This window comes from Phyllobates terribilis, unplaced genomic scaffold (genome assembly GCF_046119375.1).
Source record: "Phyllobates terribilis strain yellow unplaced genomic scaffold, ASM4611937v1 Scaffold_1__5_contigs__length_1240528914, whole genome shotgun sequence".
In the NCBI taxonomy this organism is placed as follows: domain Eukaryota; kingdom Metazoa; phylum Chordata; class Amphibia; order Anura; family Dendrobatidae; genus Phyllobates; species Phyllobates terribilis.
The window spans coordinates 379,948,101-379,967,819 of record NW_027362761.1 but is presented as its reverse complement, the minus strand read 5'-3'; positions in this window follow the sequence as shown (position 1 = coordinate 379,967,819).

The window sequence follows — 19,719 nt, the reverse complement described above, 5'->3', positions numbered from 1 at the left end:
GTGGTTGTATGTTAGCGGGAAGTGGGCACTTTTTGTATGATCGGAACAATAATCATAGGATAGTCAGGATTGACATCTGTATATATAGAACGTACATACGTTACAGGGTAGCAGATACCTTACAGGGTAGCAGATTTTGTTCATTGTTATTACCATATTTTCCCCATTTACTCTTATTACATTTATAAAAACTTTGAACACTGTGTCCTCCATTTCCTCGCCGTATCTGCCTAATCAGACACCTTTCCCACTGTGTCCTCCATTTCCTCACCGTATCTGCCTAATCAGACACCTTTCCCGTGGTGGCTTACACTTTTTATTACACCCTTCTCAGCTACATTTACCAAGAAGCCGTGGTAAATGTGCAACTGCGCTTGGTTAAAGTCAGATGTTCCATCTTCACACCTGATATTTCTGACTTTTACCACGCTCGACGGTAAATGTTAACATTTACCAAGACTTCACAGGTAAAAGTCCAATTTTACTTTTCATTTTGAGCTTTTACTGACGGCCTCGGTAAATGTCCAGATTGACCGGTAAATCCTAGGTTTTACCGGCCTTCTGACTTTTACAGTAACAGCACCATTCTCAGCAGGGCCGGCGTCAGCACCCGGCGCACCCGGGCAAATGCCGGGGCCCTGAGCAGGCAGAGGGGCCCACTGGCGGTCGCGCACCGCGCTGGGCTATGGGCGGAGGAGAGCGGTGTCAGCGCCCGCCCTTCTCCGCCGCTTGCTCAGGGCCCCGGCAGCCGGATACTTACCTCTCCCCGTGCCTCCGCAGATCAGCTGTCTTCCTGGTGCGCGCTCCCTGTGACGTCTCAGGTCAGAGGGCGCGGTGACGTCTTTACACCGCGCCCTCCCCTGAGCCGTCACAGGGAGCGCTGAGCGGGAAGACACCGACAACGCTGCAGCAGCGGGCAGCAGGCAGCGGGCAGCAGGTAGCAGGTGAGGAGAAGGGAGGTGAGTATTTGATTTTTTTTTTTTTAATGTATGGAGGCATGGGGCAGTATAAAGAGAAGGGGGGGACATCCTGCATGGGGCATTATAAGGTGGGGAACAGCCTGCATGGAGCATTATAAGGGGGGGGCAGCCTGTATGGGGCATTATGTGGGGGGGGGGTAACAGCCTGCATGGAGCATTAAAAGGGGGGGGGGGCCTGTATGGGGCATTATGTGGGGGGGAACAGCCTGCATGGAGCATTATAAGGGGGGGGGGCATCCTGCATGGGGCATTATAAAGAGGGGGGGGCATCCTGCATGGGGCATTATAAAGAGGGGGGGGACATCCTGCATGGGGCATTATATAGAGGAGGGGGTGACATCCTGCATGGGGCATTATAAGGTGGGGAACAGCCTGCATGGGGCATTATAAGGGGGGGCAGCCTGTATGGGGCATTATGTGGGGGGGGGTAACAGCCTGCATGGAGCATTAAAAGGGGGGGGGCCTGTATGGGGCATTATGTGGGGGGGAACAGCCTGCATGGAGCATTATAAGGGGGGGGGGCATCCTGCATGGGGCATTATAAAGAGGGGGGGGCATCCTGCATGGGGCATTATATAGAGGGGGGGGTGACATCCTGCATGGGGCATTATAAGGTGGGGAACAGCCTGCATGGGGCATTATAAAGGGGGGGCAGCCTGCATAGTGCATTATGTGGGGGGGAACAGCCTGCATGGAGCATTATAAGGGGGGGCAACCTGTATGGGGCATTATGTGGGGGGTAACAGCCTGCATGGAGCATTAAAAGGGGGGAGCCTGTATGGGGCATTATGTCGGGGGTAACAGCCTGCATGGAGCATTATAAGGGGGGGACAGCCTGTATGGGGCATTATGTGGGGGGTAACAGCCTGCATGCAGCATTATATGGGGGCCAGTATCCTGTATGGAGAGTTATAAGGGGACCGGTATCCTGTATGGAGCGTTATAAGGGGACCGGTATCCTGTATGGAGCGTTATATGGGGGCCAGTATCCTGTATGGAGCTTTATAAGGGGACCAGTATCCTGTATGGAGCGTTATATGGGGGCCAGTATTCCGTATGGAGCCTTATATGGGTGCCAGTATTCCGTATGGAGCCTTATATGGAGGCCAGTATTCCGTATGGAGCCTTATATGGGGGCCAGTATTCCGTATGGAGCCTTATATGGAGGCCAGTATTCCGTATGGAGCCTTATATGGGGGCCAGTATTCCGTATGGAGCCTTATATGGGGGCCAGTATTCCGTATGGAGCCTTATATGGGGGCCAGTATTCCGTATGGAGCCTTATATGGGGGCCAGTATTCCGTATGGAGCCTTATATGGGGGCCAGTATTCCGCATGGGGCCTTATATGGGGGCCAGTATTCCGTATGGAGCCTTATATGGGGGCCAGTATTCTGTGTGTAGCGATTCACCGGTTTCTGAGCTATTGTGGAATTTACAATAGATATCACTCATGTAATGTAAGAAGTTAAATCTTTGCATTGTACTATATATATATATATATATATATATATATATATATATATATATTTCTCCGCTTTATCTCTGCATCATGAATCGTGGTATGTGTTAAAGGGGCCCACTGAGACTCTTTCGCCCGGGGCCCAGAAAAACCTGGAGCCGGCCCTGATTCTCAGGTACATTGTATTTAACCCTGCTAACTGTTGCAACTCCAAACTATTGAGGATGAACAAGAACCAGATCATGATTGTGAGCGGGTGGTGGATCTTTTCTATAGCCTTCCTAATCCTGTGTTGGATGAACCCATTCAAGATGCTGAAAAGACAGTCTAGGTTGATGGGTTCAGACAACAAAAACCAGGAGGAGTATTTGCTGCAGGTTTTGCTGTATTAGATGATACAGATGATACAACCATGCATTTGGAAACCTTTGATTCAGGTATGCATTCTGCCCGAAGTGCAGAACTGCTTGCTTTGAACAAGGCTTTTGACTTGGCAGAGGGAACATCTGTGAATGTTTCTATAGACTTACGTTATGGTTGATTGTTTCTAAAGACTTACGTTATGGTTAAGGCGTCTTACATGATTTTGGGTTCCTGTGAAAACATAGAGGATTCCTAGCCTATAGTGGGAAAGTTGTATAGCATGCAGCGCTAATAAAGTATTTGTTAGAAAAAGTAAAATTACCATGAGCTATTGCAGTGATTAAATGCCAGGCACATAAAAAATGAGGGGGTCAAGGGGTATCTCTATGGGCAATAACAGGGCAGATAAAGCAGCAAAGAAGGCTGCTTTTAAACTTCTTTGAGACACTCAAAATGATGATAAGAATTTGACAATGGACACTCTGACAACCTTGCAGAAACAGGCAGGCCGCCAAATCCACAGGAAATTGGGAGACATTGGTTGTAAAGCCAATTGTTAATTTGTGGAAACATGAGGATGGTCGATTGTGTGCACCTCCAGACTTGTATCCTGTGTTAGCAAGCCTATTTAATCTTCCATCTCATTTTTCCAAAGGGGAAATGATTGCTATTGGAAAGAAATTCTGGGTTGCACTAGGTTTTCCACAATTTGCAACTGAATGGTGTAAAAAATGTTTGATTTGTGCCAAACACAATTCAGGAAAAGTGGCTAAGGTGCAGAGTAAACATCTTGCAAAGAGTGACTACTAGTGTTGAGCGAGCACTAAAATGCTCAGGTGCTCGAAGCTCGGGCCGAGCTCACCGTGATACTCGGGTGTTCGACCCGAGCAACGAGCCCAATGTAAGTCTATGGGAGACGCGAGCATTTTTGCGGCGGCACCCCCGGCAGTCTGTAGAAAGCCTAAAAAGTGCCCAAACCGATAGTGACAGTGCTCAAAAGACATGGGGACAGCATGGGCATCGCCCCAGGAAGCATTTCTGACCCCCAGGTCACTGCTGTCAACAACGTGGTCAGAGGTATTAAGCCACTTTTACGGGCTCACAATAAAATGTTCAAAAATGAAACTGAAACGGTTTTCCTGTGAAATATGTTAAGGAATTTCCTTTCCAGGGTAAAGACTTGTGTATAAGGTAAAATAAATAACCAAAAACAAAAATACTCCTCCACACCTTGGGCTATGTTCACAAGTAGCATTTTATATGCGTTTTTGCAATTTTGTATTGCTTTCAACCGTGACAAATGCATTCACCGGGAAATGTAATTTTAACATTTTACAATCTTATCTGGCCATGTGCTGTGTGACACATGCATACAGTGCTGAAAAGACATGGGAACAGCATGGGGAAGACCCCTAGAAGCATCTCTGACACCCAGGTCACTGCCTAAAAGTGTGCCCATCAGAAGTGATCCTTTCCGCATCAGAAGATGCAGACTTGCAACTATCCCCGTGCAAGTCCTTGTCCCAGGGCAGTGTTCAATTGTACCTCCCCCATTCCTTGCAATGCAAGTGCAAGTATGCGGCCTGCCACCCACCCACCCCCAGGCTGCAATACCATACTGCTAGCTTGCTTGCACTTGAAATGGGGCCTTTTAGTTTGGAGGAGGCCGAAGCTGGCCACTACATCATGGCTTATTCGGCAGCGAGGTATCCATACTCAGTCCCCAGCCGCCCAGCGGCCGGGTGTCCACGCTCGGTCCCCAGCCGCCCTGCGGCCGGGTGTCCACACACGGTCCCCAGCCGCCTGGGGGCGGCCGGGTGTCCATGAACGGTCCCCATCCACCCCTATTGCTCCTTCAAACTTCCCCCACACTTTTCTTAGCCTGGCCTGCTTTAGGGCAGCATTGGACGAGACCAACAGAGAACCAGACTCCGGTGGGCCCTGGCTTCTCCATCAGGGGAGTTGAGAGTGCCAAGGTGAGGAGCATGATGATGATGATAGAAGTTAGCATCTGCTTTATTTTCTTTGAATGCAAGCGTAAGTATGCAACCTGCCACCCACCCACCCACCCCCAGGCTGCAATACCATACTGCTAGCTTGCACTTGAAATGGGGCCTTTTAGTTTGGAGGAGGCCGAAACTGGCCACTACCTCATGGCTGCTTCGGCAGCGAGGTATCCATACTCAGTCCCCAGCCGCCCAGCGGCCGGGTGTCCACGCTCGGTCCCCAGCCGCCAAGGGGCGGCCGGGTGTCCATACTCGGTCCCCAGCCGCCACGCGGCCGGATGTCCATAAATGGTCCCCAGCCGCCCCTCTCTCCTTCAAACTTCCCCCACACTTTTCTTAGCCTGGCCTGCTTTTGGGCAGCATTGGACGAGCCCACCAGAGAACCAGACTCCTCCGGTGGGCCCTGGCTTCTCCATCAGGGGAGTTGAGGGTGCCAAGGTGAGGAGCATGATGATGATGATAGAAGTTAGCGTCTTCTTTGTTTTATTGGAATGCAAGCGCATGTATGTAGTAGCGGCTAGGCCTGAGGTGGTCAGCATTTTGGCGCATATCCTACCTCCTCCGAGGATTGCTGGATGTTTTCCTGCTACTATCCCAGTTCTATAACTCCCTTTAAAACAAAGCTTCAGGTGATGAATGATGGATGAGGTGGTGGCAAAGGAGAAAGAGCAGGAGGAACAGGGACCATTCACATCAATATCAGTCAACCACACATGTCTTGTAGGATATGTTTCTGTACCAAAAGGAGCAGTTCGGCTACACAGTTATAGGGCATGCAGTGAGTGCAATGCCTACCAAAAATTTCGAGGCACTCCAATGCCCTTTGGAAGTGACATGGAGGTCAGAGGGCCTTAACTAAACCGTTTTTTCCATTTATAGCAACTGGGTCTCCTGTGCACTGTTGGCCTAAGCAGTGAATGGAAGGCTTTCCAAAAATTATAAGGAACTGCAATGCCCCTTGAAACAGACGTGGATTACTGCATACTCAAAACCTTCTACCCATTATTGGGGAGTGTGACTCCCTTTGTGTTCGCCTATGCATTGAAAAGCAAAAGCTGACTAAAATTAGGAGGAAATGCAATGCCCGTTAGGAAGAAAGGTGGAGGTCGCAGTGGAATAAAAAAACAATATCAATGCCCCTTGGAAAAGTGGTGGAGGTCGCAGTAGCTTAACAAGACGGTTTTAATGCCCCTTGGAAGAATGGTGGAGGTCGCAGTAGCTTAACAAGACGGTTTTAATGCCCCTGGGGAAAGTGGTGGAGGTCGCAGTAGCTTAACAAGATGGTTTTAATGCCCCTTGGAAGAGACGTGGAGGTTGAAGTAGCTTAACAAGACGATTTTATTGCCCCTTGGAAGAATGGTGGAGGTTGCAGTGGAATAAAAAGATAATATCAATGCCCCTGGGAAAAGTGGTGGAGGTCGCAGTAGCTTAGCAAGATGGTTTTAATGCCCCTTGGAAGAGATGTGCAGGTTGCAGTAGCTTAACAAGACGGTTTTAATGCCCCTTGGAAGAGACGTGGAGGTTGCAGTAGCTTAACAAGACGGTTTTAATGCCCCTTGGAAGAATGGTGAAGGTCGCAGTAGCTTAACAAGACGGTTTTAATGCCCCTTGGAGAAGTGGTGGAGGTCACAGTAGCTTAACAAGATGGTTTTAATGCCCCTTGGAAGAGACATGGAGGTCGCAGTGGAATAAAAAGACAATATCAATGCCCCTTGAAAAAGTGGTGGAGGTCGCAGTAGCTTAACAAGACGGTTTTAATGCCCCTGGGAAAAGTGGTGGAGGTCGCAGTAGCTTAACAAGATGGTTTTAATGCCCCTGGGAAAAGTGGTGGAGGTCGCAGTAGCTTAACGGTTTTAATGCCCCTTACAAGAGCCATGCAGTACAGCATATTAAAAACATTATTCCCATTATTCCCATTGCCTATGCCTTCCAAGCAAAAGCTGCCAAAAATTAGGATGGAGGAACTTGCAATGCTGGCAACACCGACCACGGTCACCGTGGAGGTATAGTGGTGGTGGAGGCTGAGGATAAGAAGAAAAGCAAAATACAGCCGAAATGAGGAAGCGTATACCCATGTGTGGGTGTGAAGCGGTGCATGAGAATACACCTCCCAAAATAACACAGTGGATTTGACTTTATGTTACTCTGCTGTCATTTGGTGGTGATGAGAAGTCTGGCCCAATCCAGCCCTTGCTCATTTTGATAAGGGTCAGCTTGTCAGCATTGTTAGTTGACAGGCAAGTGCGCTTATCAGTTATAATTCCCCCAGCGGCACTAAAAACACGCTCCGATAACACGCTAGCGGCAGGGCTGGCCAGGACCTCCAAGGCGTACAGAGCGAGTTCATTCCAAGTGTCCAGCTTGGATACCCAATAATTAAAAGGCACAGAGGAATCACAGAGGATGCTGGTACGGTAGGCAAGGTACTCCCTCACCATCTTTTGAAACTTTCCACTCCTTGTGAGAGTACCCCGCGCCTCAGGGCCTGTAAGCTGGGCGGGTCTCAGAAAACTGTCCCAGAACGTTGACAGTGTTCCCCTGCCTCTACTGGATTGGAGTTGCATCTCTCTCACCTGTACGCCTTGGTTGGGCAACGAACTGTGACCTCTGCTGCTAGCATGTTCAGATTGGAATTTTTTTAACAGTTCTGCAGCAAGAGCCTTCTGGTACTGCCCCATTTTGGTAGACCTCTCCACCTCAGGAATAAGAGAGTGAAAGTTCTCCTTGTAGCGGGGGTCTAAAAGTGTCACCAACCAGTAATGACTGTCATCCAACATTTTGACAACGCGAGGGTCATGGTTAAGGCAGCGTAACATAAAGTCAGCCATGCGTGCCAGACTGGTAACGAGCAAGACTTCCGTGTCCTCACCAAGATGATGACTGACCATGCTCTCCTCCTCCTCCTCCTCCCCCCTGTCCTCAGGCCACCCACGCTGAACCGACGGTATGACAGTTGTACAGGTACTACCGTCTACAGCGCATGATACCAGCTCCTGTTCTTCCTCCTCCTCCTCTCTCTCATTGTCCCCCAATGCACGTTGGGATGAGATGAGGCTGGGCTGTGTGTAATCGCCCGCTACGGCTTCTTGATCCATCTCATCATACTCTGGCTGCAATGCCTCCTCTTTAATTCTCTGCAGAGAGCGTTGCAAAAGACAGACAAGTGGGATGCTGACGCTAATGATGTCGTCATCGCCACTCACCATCTTGGTGGACTCCTCAAAGTTTGTCAGGATGGTACACATGTCAGACATCCAGGTCCACTCCTGAGGTCTTATGTGTGGAGTCTGACCTGAATATCAGGTGAGTTTCAGCACAGCCTGTTGCCGCTTGGCTGAGGCAGTGCTGCAGTGCTTCCAGCTTGTAACTGATATGGTGATATCTGAGATGGAGGCTGAACATGAGGAGGAGGAGGAGGATGATGCGTAGGAGCTGTACACTGTGGGGGCAACTCTGACTGACATAGGACCCGCAATCCTCGATGTGGGGAGAATGTGTTCCGTCCCAAGGTCCGACTGGGTCCCGGCTTCCACTATGTTTACCCAGTATGCCATCAGGGAGATGTACCTTCCCTGGCCACAAGCACTTGTCCACGTGTCCATTGTCAGGTGGACTCTCCCAGTAACTGCATTGTTGAGGGCACGACAGATGTTTTGGGACACGTGCTTGTGTAGTGCGGGGATGGCACACCAGGCAAAATAGTGTCGGCTGGGGACCGAGTACCGAGGGACGGCCACCGCCATAAGGTTGCGGAAGGATACCATCTCCACCAGCCTAAAAGGCAGAATTTCCAACGCAAGCAGTCGTGAAATGTGCGAATTTAGGACTGTGGCCTGTGGGGTGTTGGCTGCGAATTTGCGCTTTCGTTCAAAGCTCTGGGATATGGACAATTGAACGCTGCGGTGGGATGTGGATGTGGACGTTGATGCTGTTTCTTGAGAAACTGCCATAACAAGTGAAGACTGTGAGGAGGGGGCATCTTTGCATGCAGTATGGACAGGGGATTGCCTTGCATGCACAACAGGGGGTTCTATTACACGCACAACAGCGGAAAAAGCAGTGGTGACTAGTGTTGAGCATTCCGATACTGTAATATCGGGTATCGGCCGATATTCGCGGTATCGGAGTTCCGATACTGAGTTCCGATATTTTTACAATATCGGATACCGGAATCGGAAGTTCCCATAATGCCTGCGCTCTGCAGTGTCTCTGAAGGATGACAAGCTGGATGGCAGCGCTCAGCTGCCATCCAGCCTGTCATCAGAATGCCATCCCAGCGTGGGAGAATTCTCCTGATTGTTTAAAAGCCGGCGCTTTTTACCGCCCGCCGGCTTTTAAACAATCACTCAGCCCCATACTCGCTTCCCCGCAGCCTCCCACCCCGATCCTCCGCTCCCCTCGCCACCTCCCATCCCGATCGTAAGTTAGGACCGGGCGGGGAGCACAGCACCAAGGAGCGGGGAGCGAAGGACCCGGGCGGGGAAGCCGGCAATGAAAAGACTTCACCGCCGGCTTTCCCGTTCTGTGCCGGTTATTTCAAATGAACAGCTGAGGTATCAGGTGATGCCGATCAGCTGTTCATTTGAAGTCGCCGCGGTGCCCTCAGAGGGTTCATGTGAGTTCATGCTTGACTGCATTGCATGAACTCACATGAACTTTCCCACGGCCGCACAGGTCAGCCACACCTCGCAGACCATCAGACCCGTCATGATTGGTGTGTGCGGATGTCTGTGCTATGTGTGCGTGATGTGTGCGTGCAGGCAGACATAGGCCGATGTGACACTACTACTCCCATCGGCCTATGTCTGTCCCCCGTCCACTCGTGCCAGCAGGATCAGCTCGATGGGAGCAGTAGTTCCCATCAGCCTGATCCTGCTATTTAAATTGCCCTACTGTGTCCCCAATAAATTTTAAATACATGTCATTGGTGGCCAGTGGTTACCTAAAATAAATTAGTTTATACATTACCTGTCCCCGCCGATCGCCACCTAAAATAAAGTAAAAAATAAAAAAATACACCTATACTCACCTAGACACCTAATTCCCCGAAGTCATCGATCTCCTGTAATAAAATATAAAATAATAAACCACAACCTTATCTTTACCCCTCCGTAGTAGTCCACAAGTGTCCCACGAAGATCTACAGTTTAGAGCAGCCACATAGAATGTGACCGCTCTGAACCGCTGCCGCCGCTAGAATGATGGGGCCGTAAAGCAGCCCCGTCATTGCATAAGCGGGTTCGCCGGAGTTCAGGCAGCGCTGCTCCTGTCAGCTCCTTTACGGCCCTGCTGTACCGTGAGAAATTCCCACGGTACAGCAGTGCCGTAAAGGAGGTCTCCGGAGCTGCGCTGACTGAATGCAATCCGGTGACCTCAGTCAGGGGCTCCCGCTGCCGGGAGCGGACGTGTTCCCGGCAGTGTGAGCTTACAGCAGCTGTGCACAGCTGTCACCATCTCCAGATGTGACAGCTGTGCATGGGAGATCAGCGCAGGAACGTGGACAGGTAACTATTTTTTTTTTAGTAAGCTAAGAATTAAATAAAATGGTGTGTTTTATTTCAAATGAATCATTTTTTTCTGGATGTAGTGTGTGTTTTTTCTTTTTAACACTTTGTAGGTTAGTAATGGGGGTGTCTTATAGACGCCCATCATTACTAATGTGGCACCCAGGGGATGGGGACTACTCGGCGCCCGGGCCTTAATGCTTGGCCTTGGGGGATGTCGCGGTGGTCGGCTCCCGGGCCCATACCCTGGGGTCTCTCTTAAAAAAAAGGGGTTAAATGGAAAATGAAAGTTTGTGACGCCACCTGTGGTGTCTGGTGAGGACCACCAGTGCTGCGGCAGTCCACTGAGGCCGGTGTTACGGCAGCTATGATGGTGGAGCTAGGCCTCAGGGCAGCGGTGTTCGGTAAGGTGCACTATATGGCGGTGACCCAGCCGGGTCCAAGGAAAAAATGGGAGACACAATCACGTTTGGCTTCAGTACCTTTTTACTGGTGGAGTTGCGGTATAACCCGGAGCACTGTAGGGTGAGGGGTGCACTGCAGGTCTCTCCCCAGTGAGCAGGTATAGGGCCTCCTGTATCCTTGCCGCTTGTGTAGTTTATGGCCTGTCTGAAAGTAGGCCTAACTTAGTCCTTGTGTTGCGCCGGCTGACCTGGTGTTAGGGCCTTTTGCTGAAGAGCACGCTCCTGGTATGGCGGAGCCTCCGTGCCTCCTGGTCCTGTTACGTGTCAGCTCCTGGGCTATCCTGAGACCTGAAGTCTTCCAGGAAAGATCCGGTTGTTTTCCACAGAGGGTATACTGCTCTGCAGACTCGGAGCCGGTGTCCGGTATATTTCTGGGGTGAGCTTATGAAGCTCCTCGGTCCCCGATGCTACTGTTCCACTAGCCTTCGGCCTACTCTGGGCCCTCACTAGGCTATACACACTGGCAGTAAGCTGGCTGCCTCTTCTGCCGCTCTTTAGAGCGTCGGCAACGCTCCTAGCTGTCTCTCTCTGAGCTGCTTGCAGCAGACTCCAAACAACTCCTCTCAGCAGAAACCTGCTGAGTCACTAACCTTCTGTGTCTCAGCAGAGACTCCTGACTGGACTCACTCCTTAGACAACTGACTGAACTCTCCCTCTTCCTGCCTCCACCCTCCTTTATATATTCACTAAAGGGCTCCCTCTGGTGGTTTTGAGGTAGGGTGGAGGTGTGTGAATGCTCTGAGGGCCTCTTGTGGAGAAAACCTGAAATGCACCCCCCTTTGGTCTGTGACTCCATGCACAGCAGGGCGTCACATTCCCCCCTAGTTAAAGTCAGCACTCCCGGGCTGAAGCACATTTTGTAAACAATAGAAATAACAAGCTTCCCTTTATGGGAGGTTAGAACACTTGAACGTTGCATAACAAAACATGAATAAAAATATATATATACATTGCAAAAGCAGTAGGCAGTGAGCAACCAGAAAGTCCAAGTCTCTTCCGGAGAGGTTGCTCAAAGAGGCACTCCAGGGAGCGCAAATATTTACAAAGAAAATCTTTGGGCTGCACAAAGTCCTCAGCCTCAGAGTTCATATATAAGGAAAAAACAGGTTAGGGTTAAAGTGTCCATATCACTTGAATTGTCCATTCAAAGGGGAGAAATATAAGTTACACACATTAATACAATACGTAGTATAATACATAATACCTCAGGGGTAACTATCTACATTCTCAGAAATTGTACTATTTTATTCAATGTACCTAGCAGGGGGTTTACCTCTCATGCTGCGTAGTGATCTGCGTAATGCAGTGGTCTGTGGGGTATCAATGTCTGTATCATCAGTTACCCTGTCTGCCCTTCGTGTGGGTAAGTTGTAAAATTGCCTTAACCTCTCTATGGGACTGGCAAGTGTACCATTAGCTGGGCCTTCTTGCTCTGCTCCAGCCGGAGATCCTTCTTGAGCTGGCTCTTCAGCAGCACTTACAGGTCCAACTTGCTGTAGAGAGTTTTCTGGTTGCTGGAAGAAGTGGAGTACTGGGACGATCACCGCTCCTCCTATTTGAGGCCAATCTGCCGGGAAGTCACCTAAGTCAGTATGGATTACTGCTTCTTCAGGTTCCTCCTGGATGATGAGGGGCACTTCTTCTTGGGGTTTTAGCAGATCCGGACACAACTTTAGATGGTCCCGAGATACTGTTGCAGTGGTTCTCCCTCCATCTTTGCTGATCAAACACGTCTTCCTGTTGTCAAACCTTGAATTCAACACAGTGTATGGTTCTCTCTCCCACTGGTCATCAAGCTTGTGGTTCCTCCGCTTCCTTTTCAATACTACTTCTCCTGGTGTGAAGGGTTCTGCTGGTGCACTTCTGTTGTATTGCGTCTCTTGTTTATCCCTCACCCGAGTGAGACTGTCTTCGACACAGGCTTGTACTCTTCTGTACTGCTCCTGTCTGGCTGTGTCCCAGTCCTCAGTGGTCGCATCAGCTTCAGGTTCTACCACACCAAGCTCCAGGTCCATGGGGAACTTCCCAGGTCTTGCCCGCATTAGATATGCCGGAGTGCAATTGGTAGAGCTTACTGGTATGTGATTATACAGATCCACTAAGTCAGGTAGTAGGTCTGGCCACTGGTTTCTCTCTTCTAGTGGTATGGTCTTCAGTAGATCGATGATGATGTTCATCTTTTCACAGAGACCGTTAGTTTGGGGGTGGTACAGTGTAGTCCTGATCTTTTTACACCCGTACAGATGGCAGAACTCTTTGAACAATTCAGCCTCAAAGGCCGGGCCTTGGTCAGTCAGTACCTGCTCAGGGTATCCATGAGGTCTGCAGAAGTATGCTTGAAACGTCTTGGCTGCTGTCTCTGCTGTCAGGTCTTTGACAGGGGCGACCACCAGGAACCTGGAGTAGTGATCCACCATGGTCAGGGCGTAGGAGTATCCTGACCGACTAGGTGACAACTTGACATGGTCCAGGGCCACGATCTCCAAAGGGCGAGCCGTCTTGATGGGTTGCAGAGGTGCCTTCTGGCTGCTGTAGTCTCTTCTTCTGAGGCCACAGGGTCCACAGTCTCTGCACCACCTCTCAATGGAGCTGCGCATCCCCACCCAGTAGAATTGGCACTTCAACAGGGTCTCTAGCTTTTTCCAGTCAAAGTGCCCCGCTTGATCGTGGTAGGCCTCCAACACCATCTGTATGTCCATCTTGGGGACCACTATCTGCCACACCATCTCGTGGGTTTTGGGATTGACGTACCTCCGGCACAACTTCTCACGGTAGATAAACAGCCGGCTTCTCTCATTCCACAGCTGCTTTGCTTGGAGAGACGCATCCTTCTCCTGGGAGGAACCTTCTTGGGTTATCAGTTCCTTGATACGGCTGACAACCGGGTCGCTGTCCTGGGTCTCTTTCCAGCTGTGGTGAGGCAAGGGGTTTAACGTCTTACCGCGTTGCCTCCTGGAGGCTCGTAGCTCGTGGGTCATCCCATTCCGGTGGAAGGCAGGTAGTTCAACCTCTTCCAGGTCATCCACTTCTTCTTCTGTGTCTGACTGGTGAGGCATCCTGGACAGGGCATCGGCGTTGGCGTTCTTGCGGCCCGCCCGGTACTTTATGGTGAATTGGTAGTTTGACAGCCGAGCCATCCATCGTTGTTCCATGGCTCCCAGCTTGGCTGTTTCAAGATGAGTTAAGGGGTTATTGTCAGTGTAGGCAGTGAACTAGCTGGAGGCTAGGTAGTGCTTGAACCTTTCTGTAATGGCCCAGACCAAGGCCAGAAACTCCAACTTGAAGCTGCTATAGTTCTCTGGGTTCCTCTCGGTCGGGCAGAGCTTCCTGCTTGCATACGCGATAACTTTCTCCTGGCCATTCTGCTTCTGGCTTAGGACAGCTCCCAATCCTTCATTGCTGGCATCAGTATACAGCAGGAACGGTTGGCTGTAGTCAGGGTAGGCTAGGATCTCATCACCTGTCAGGATCTCCTTCATTTCTTGAAACGATTCAGTCTGTTCTTTACCCCAGTGGAACGGGGGATTTCTGCCCTTGGGGGACTGTCCTACCAGGAGGTCTTGCAGAGGTGCTGCTCTCTTGGTGTAATCTTTTACAAACCTCCGGTAGTATCCTATCAGTCCCAGGAACTGACGCACCTCCTTGAGGTTCTTCGGCTCCGGCCATTTCTGGATGGCAGTGACCTTCTCCGGGTCTGGTGCTACCCCTTCTGGACTGACAATGTGTCCCAGGTACTGTACCTTCTTCTTGAGCATGTGGCACTTGGAGGGCTTCAACTTCATCCCATACTGGGACAGTGACTCAAATACCTCCGCCAGGTGCTTCAAGTGGTCCTCATACGTCTTGGAGTACACAATCACGTCATCCAGGTATAATAACACAGTCTCGAATTTGCGGTGTCCCAGGCAGCACTCCATCAATCTCTGGAACGTTTCGGGGGCATTGCATAGTCCAAACGGCATACTGTTGAACTCGCAGAGTCCCATCGGGGTGGTGAAGGCCGTCTTCTCCCGATCCTCCTCAGCCACAGCTACTTGCCAGTACCCACTAGTGAGGTCAAGGGTGGAAAAGTAATTTGCAGACTTCAAGGCAGCCAGGGATTCCTCAATATGTGGTAAAGGGTATGCATCTTTATGTGTAATGCGATTTACTTGACGGTAATCTACGCACATTCTCATGCTTCCATCCTTCTTCCTGACTAGAACTAGGGGAGCTGCCCAGGGACTACAACTATCCCTTACTACCCCTGCCTTCTTCATGTCATGCAACATCTCCTTGGCTTTCTGGTAGTGTGCTGGAGGTATAGGCCTGTACCGTTCCTTGATGGGGGGATGGTTGCCTGTGGGGATGTGATGTTGTACCCCCTTAATCCTCCCAAAGTCAAGTGGGTGTTTGCTGAATACCTGCTCGTATTCCTGAACCACCCGGTGTACTCCCTGTTTCTGGTGGGCAGGAGTGGTGTCTGTCCCAACGTGGAGCTGTTGACACCAATCCCCCTCTTGTGTTGTAGGGTCATTATCCTCCACTTGGTCTGGGGAGGTTAAGGACTCCACCGTGTGAATAGAGTTATTATTTACAGTGTAGAGTTTGGCAATAGTGGCATAACGTGGTAATTTAACCTCATCTTCCCCATAGTTAAGAAGACGGACGGGCACCCTCCCATTGCGTACATCTACTACCACCCTGGCGGTTAAGAGTGTAGGTCTGTGCTCTGAGCTAAGGGGTTCTACTACCGCCTGGTAGCTCTGTCCTTTAAGACCTATTGCTGCTCTACACCAGATAAGCATTTCACTCATTGGGGGAATTACAATGGGTATCGGGTCAGTTACCCGCACGTTACCAATCTCACCGCCGGTCAGCTGCCCTGCTGCTGGTACGTCAGGGCTCGGATCTCCTTCTGGATTGCTCTCCTCTGCCCTGGTCTGGCAACGTCAGCGAGCTGTTGGAGTAAAAACACAACCTCCTCCAAACAGTTACCAACAATGTTAGTGCCTTGTACCATATTCAGTCCATTTTCCTCATTGACAGTCTTCACTACAATGAGTCCCTGGTCCTTTAACTCCACTCTCCCCACTTTTACTGCTACATTCTTAACCACGAGTAGGTCAAGAGGGAGGCCGTTAGAGGCATATACTGAAAAGTCTGGGTTTGGGGGTTGGAGACTGTCCATGGACCAGTATTTGCTATAGAGGATATCAGGTATGATTGTTACCTGGGATCCGGTGTCCAGCAGGGCAGGTATCGCAATGCCGTCAAGTATGATGGATAGGAAAGGTCTTCCTCCCACGAACCTGCGGTGCCAGTCTGAGGGGCCTGCTGAGTCTATTCCTGGGTGCTGGCCCTCGGACCCAGGGTTTGCTCGTTTAAAGGACACTGGTGCACTGTGTGACCTGCCTTCTGTCAGCGGTGGCAGACGAACTCTTGGTGAGGATGGCGCTGGTTGTTGGTCCTTCCTGGGGGTGGCGTTGTCCTCCTCCGGGGTGGCGATGTCCTCCTCCGGGGTGGCGACGTCCTCCTTCTCCTCCGGTTCATCCAGGGGACATCCTCAGGGCAGTCGGCTAGCAGGATCTTTCCTTCCGTCTCTGGCTCAGTCCGTAGTTGCAGGGCACTCATCACAGTGGCCAGGTTTTTGGTCAGCTGGCACACTTCTGAGCGCAGACAGTCCAGCTCAGTAGGGGGCGCTGCCTGCACTTTGGCTTCAGCAGCCAGCGGGGAAAAGGTGGGTGCTGCTGGTGTTGGAGTGGCCCCACCCTGGTAACGCTGGATAGACGTATCTGCTGTCTCCAGGGGTTGCAGTCCCTTGATAGCCATGTCTTTAAGGGTGTCGAAGGCAGCATCTGGATGGTCCAAGGACCACCAACGCACAGTCCTGCTCTCCGCTTGGGACCTCAGCCCCCGGACAAATTGTTCTTTTAGCATTTTACTCTCATTGGTTATGCTAATTGGACTAACCTGTTTTAGAGCTCGCAGGGCCACCTGTAAACGGCAGGCATAGTCCCGAACGCTGTCCTCCGGCTTCTGAGAGCATTGGCAGAACCTCATCCGGAGGTCTGCCTCAGTGCGGTCCTCAAAGGCAGTCTGTAACTTTTTGAAAATTGTGGACACTGATTCCTGGTCTGCGGCCGACCAAGTCTCTACTTCTCTCTCCGCAGCACCAGTCAATTGTCCCACAACTACTGCAGCTCTTTGTTTGCCGGTCATAGAATACATGTCCAGGATGCTGCATATTTTGCGCTTGAATCCGGACAGGGTGTCCGGCTTGCCGTTGTACTGGGGGAGCCACTTTGCTCCAGGCATGTACGGTAAAGTCAATGGTACAATAGGGGCTACAGGCCCTGGTAATGGGGCGGCTGCTCCGTCTTGCGCGGCGGCGGCTGCGGGCGCATCATCGGGGCTGTCAGCCTGGTCAGCGACGTCGGACTGTTGCTGCAACATCTTGGCGCCCCCCTAGTGAACCGTGGCCTACCTTCCTTCTGTAGGCCGCAGCTCCGCAGGCGGAGGTCCTCTGATAGGACCTTGCGTTGCTTACGTTCCACGTCAGAGCGTTCGCTTGGGCTTCCTGCCAGGACCTGACGCTGCGTCAGTGCGTGGGGCGTGTCCTCAACTTCGCGCGCTTTCAGCGGTTACGCCCTCTAGTTTTCCCGCGGTTACGCCCTTCTTCTCGCATGGCGACCGGAAAGATGGCGGCCAATGGCGGGAAACTCCAGAAAATGGCAGGAAAAGCTTCACCACTGTGAGTTTTTTTTACAGTTTCTTAAGGCGCACAGTACCCGGTGGCAACGGGCACAACTCCTTCTGTTGCCGCGGGCACGCAATCCTGTTCGTGACGCCAGTTAGAGAGATGTGGCACCCAGGGGATGGGGACTACTCGGCGCCCGGGCCTTAATGCCTGGCCTTGGGGTATGTCGCGGTGGTCGGCTCCCGGGCCCGAACCATGGGGTCTCTCTTAAAAAAAAAGGGGTTAAATGGAAAATGAAAGTTCGTGACGCCACCTGTGGTGTCTGGTGAGGACCACCAGCGCTGCGGCAGCCCACTGAGGCCGGTGTTACGGCAGCTATGATGGGGTAGCTCCCCACAGGTGGAGCTAGGCCTCAGGGCAACGGTGTTCGGTAAGGTGCACTATATGGCGGTGACCCAGCCGGGTCCAAGGAAAAAATGGGAGACACACTCACGTTTGGCTTCAGTACCTTTTTACTGGTGGAGGTGTGGTACAACCCGGAGCACTGTAGGGTGAGGGGTGCACTGCAGGTCTCTCCCCAGTGAGCAGGTATAGGGCCTCCTGTATCCTTGCCGCTTGTGTAGTTTATGGCCTGTCTGAAACTAGGCCTAACTTAGTCCTTGTGTTGTGCCGGCTGACCTGGTGTTAGGGCCTTTTGCTGAAGATCACGCTCCTGGTATGGCGGAGCCTCCGTGCCTCCTGGTCCTGTTACGTGTCAGCTCCTGGGCTATCCTGAGACCTGAAGTCTTCCAGGAAAGATCCGGTTGTTTTCCACAGAGGGTATACTGCTCTGCAGACTCGGAGCCGGTGTCCGGTATATTTCTGGGGTGAGCTTATGAAGCTCCTCGGTCCCCGATGCTATTGTTCCACTAGCCTTCGGCCTACTCTGGGCCCTCACTAGGCTATACACACTGGCAGTAAGCTGGCTGCCTCTTCTGCCGCTCTTTAGAGCGTCGGCAACGCTCCTAGCTGTCTCTCTCTGAGCTGCTTGCAGCAGACTCCAAACAACTCCTCTCAACAGAAACCTGCTGGGTCACTAACCTTCTGTGTCTCAGCAGAGACTCCTGACTGGACTCACTCCTTAGACAACTGACTGAACTCTCCCTCTTCCTGCCTCCACCCTCCTTTATATATTCACTAAAGGGCTCCCTCTGGTGGTTTTGAGGTAGGGTGGAGGTGTGTGAATGCTCTGAGGGCCTCTTGTGGAGAAAACCTGAAATGCACCCCCCTTTGGTCTGTGACTCCATGCACAGCAGGGCGTCACACTAACCTGGGCTTCATGTCAGCTAGCACTGACATGAACCCCAACCCCAACCCCAGCGTGGAAGAGCGAGGCTAAGTGCCAGAATTGGCGCATCCTGTGGATGCGCCATTTCTGGGGCGGCTGACGGCTGGTGTTTCTAGCCTGGGAGGGGGCCAATGTTCATGGCACCCTTCCTGGGCTATTAATATCAGCCCCCTGCTGTCTGCCTAGCCTTTGCTAGCTATTAAAATAGGGGGGACCCCCACGTCATTTTTTTTTGGGGGGGGTCTCCCATTTTAATAGCTAGTAAAGGCTAGGTATTCAGCTGGGGGCTGATATTAGTAGCCTGGGGAGCTCCGTGGGTATTACCCCCTTCCCAGGCTTCAAACATCTGCCCCAGCTGTCTGCTTAACCTCCGCTACAGACTAAAATTATGGGGGATCCCACGCCAAATTTTTTTTAATAAATCCTTTATTTTAACACTAAATGACACTTGAGGGGTTAATAAAGATGCAGTCCCTAAATTATTATTTGTTTTTTAATTAATTTTTCCCAAAAACTTTGACGTGGGCTTTGCCATATTTTTGTATGCCAGCCAGGTACAGAATCCAGGAATGGGCTGCCCCCAACTCCCAGCTGCCTATTTGTACCTGGCCGGACACAACAATATTGGGAAGCGCTTTTTTTTTTATTATTTCATGAATTTCATGAAATAAGTTTAAAAAAAAATAATACGTGGGGCTTCGCCCTATTTTTGTGTCCAGCCAGGTACAACTAAGCAGCTGGGGGCTGGAATCCACAGTGCAGGGTGGCCCAAGCTTTGTGGGCCCCCCCTGCTGCGAACTGCAGTCCGCAGCCACCCCAGAAAATGTTGCGTTCAGAGAAGCGCCATCTTCTGGCGCTGTATCCAGCTCATCCAGGGCCCTGGTGCGGTGGCTCACTGGGTAATAAAGGGGTTAGGGCCAACTTTGTATTATCCG